Below are 2,825 nucleotides of genomic sequence, written 5' to 3'. Positions count from 1 at the left end.
GTTTTCGTTTCCGTACGGTCGCCACCTACGGAGTAACGACCCCCCACCCCCCCCCCCTTAAAGGTGACTCCATACCCAAAGCTTGAACCTTAACAAAGGCGACTCCATATCCAAGGCTTGAATCCGAGACCATTGGTTAATCATGAATGAAGGAGTACTTTACACTACACCACAACCCTTGTTGCTCTCCACCCTTTAGTTTTTCCGATGAGGCTATGACTCGTGAGGGCAGATAAGTCAAACCCTTCTGAATTTCCACCTTTTTATGGTAGAACTCAAATTCTCTGAATTATATACAACTCTCTTCAAAACAAAAATCAACTTCATGTGTTCTAATACGAATAACATGACCTGCCCGTATTTTACTCTTTCCTCGTGCTGTCCCAACCCTGATCACGTTGAGTTTGGATGACGTGGTTGATTAGGTTCGTGACATGGATTTTGTTTGGGATGTTACTCCTCGTAGTTGATATGCATGAATATGTTATTGTCTTGGATAAACCTGTGCAACCTTTAAGTTGTTAAGATAATGCATAGTCAATAAACTTGATATAGATTTCTTATCCAGAACTGCTGTTTTCTTTTCTTTTTAATTCCATTTCAGGTGGGGGAGGATTGCTATAAACAATGTAAACATCAGATTCAGACTCCACATATGGACCCCAAGTTCTGTAAATTAATTTTCTTCTTTTGAGATCATTTACCCTGACGTGTAACATCAGATTTCTCATCCTAAGCCTTGTTATTTCATTTGTCATTGTGGGTCTTCATTGCGTTGGTTGTTATAAACTCCCATTATTCAAATCTTGTATCTATCTCTTCTTTTCCTGTTGTTTCTTTTCAATCATTTGTTTCCAACGTAATTATTTTATCAAAGTAAGACCTATCGTGTATTCAACTGAACTCATTACTTTTAGCTATGTGTACCCATGCAAAAAGTCTTAAATTTTTTGCATATAATAAAATCATAATCATTCAAAACCATCAACTCTAGTTCTGAATTTGCATAAAATTTTCTGCGTAGAATAATTTCCTATATTTTTTATTTCTTGAGCTGCTTCATGTCATGGGAACGAGTTTGTCTAATCCTATATGTCCATGCATGGTGTTATAAGTCAAGTTTATAACTAGCGAGTTGAAACTTGAAAGTGCAGAGTAATATGCACTTTTACCTATGTTGCTCGGATTTTTCAAAATATTATCGCACCTATGTCAGATCCTCCAAAAATACATTACTTGTGGAGGATCCGACGCGCACCCAACAACATTTTTAAAGAGTCCTAGCAACGTAGCTCTAGACCATTTGTTCCTTGGTGATGAAAATTGCACTGGCGTTATCCATTGTCAAGTTGGAAGAGCCATAACCTGAAAAGTTGTGATAGGATAACAAGAATAATTATTTCTGAGTGTCGCTTTTGCCCATGTTAATCCTCTAAAATTCTTTTTTGCTGTTTGGTCATCATCTGGGGCCCCAATACAGAGGCAACTAAACTTAATATTCTAAGACCAGGCAAATTATGCACACTTATAATAAAAATATAACGATAAAGTTGTTTCCATGTGACCTATAGATCACGGGTTTGAACCTTGAAAGCAACCACTAATACTTGCATTAAGGTAGGCTGTTTACATCACACCCCTTGAGGTGCGGCCTTTCCTCGAACCCTGCGTGAAAATGAGATGCCTTGTGCATCGGGCTGCCTTAAAGAAATGCCAAAAAACAAGTGTTTTGGTATTTGAAAGATCAGCTAGTTCTTATCTGAAATATCTGATTGGTTTGGCACCCTTTGGCTGAAAAGAACAAACTTTTGCGAACTAATCCTCATAAAGTTGTGATGATTAGTAAATTAGTACTACAAGTTTCATATCAACAACTGGAACCAGTGAGATTAGTTCAAAGCAGTAGGTATACTTGTTTTATTTGAGATGGATACTATTTTCTCATCAGCCATAGAACATGAGTGGAGCATATGTGTACAAACAAAAGGTCCGACAAACAGTTCTTAATTCCTTGACAATCAGTTTTTTCCTAATTAATTTAAGGTTATAAATATACTAATTGTGTTTTTTACAGCGCAATTTTAATTGATTATAGCATGTTATTGCTCAATGTTTTAGGTTGCTATATCATTGCTAGGCAGGGGCGGATCTAGGGTGTAATATACGGGTTCCCGGGAACCCAGTAACTTTTGCGTAGATTTTGTATTTTTGTTAAAAAAATTATTAAATATCTATAAATATCTATTTGTGAACCCAGTTATTATTGTATATTAATTTGAAATTGCGACAGAAACCCATAAACTTAAAATCCTGGATCCGCAGGAAGAGTTACTTGTTGGTGCATGTCAATTTCATCTGTTGCCGGTGTGCATAGAATTTAAACTCATTTATGATAAATACTTTTCACAATTAAATAATCTTTTTTTTTTGTGTGTGAACTCAAACATAAATTTTTCAAACTTTTAGATTTAAAATTTACAATAGAAGTAGTTGAAAAAATCTGTAGTCAAGTAAATGAAAGTAAAAAAAGAGATTATTGGGAGTTATTTATTCCAAAACTAGCAACCATGGCTTGTTAAACAACGTTGGTGCATAAGCACGGGGGAGCCGCAATTTGAACTTTATAGTTAGGTTTTAAATTCTAAGATATCGATGTCAACTATTTGTAGCTTGATTTTGAATGTAATATTTGTACATATTTGATAAATTTATACTCACTTCCACTATATTCTTGGCTGCTGAAAAATCATACTGTTTTTTAAAGGATTTCAACATGTACTCAGTGGTCGTAAATAAATTTTACACAATCCGCGAAATAAAGTTGC

General features: G+C 35.3%; 1 protein-coding gene across 1 annotated transcript in view; it reads left to right on the top strand.

Annotated features, from left to right (window-relative positions):
* LOC109236988 (50S ribosomal protein L9, chloroplastic) overlaps positions 1-844 on the top strand; it is a 4,392-nt gene extending 3,548 nt beyond the window's left edge. Inside the window, exon 7 of the mRNA XM_019403229.1 lies at positions 605-844. The gene's annotated coding sequence lies outside the window, so the exon portion shown is untranslated. The remainder of the gene's footprint in view (positions 1-604) is intronic.
* Positions 845-2,825: the final 1,981 nt, after the last annotated feature.

The sequence above is a fragment of the Nicotiana attenuata genome, unplaced genomic scaffold, assembly GCF_001879085.1.
Source record: "Nicotiana attenuata strain UT unplaced genomic scaffold, NIATTr2, whole genome shotgun sequence".
NCBI lineage: Eukaryota > Viridiplantae > Streptophyta > Magnoliopsida > Solanales > Solanaceae > Nicotiana > Nicotiana attenuata.
This window is presented reverse-complemented; position numbering and strand designations above follow the sequence as displayed.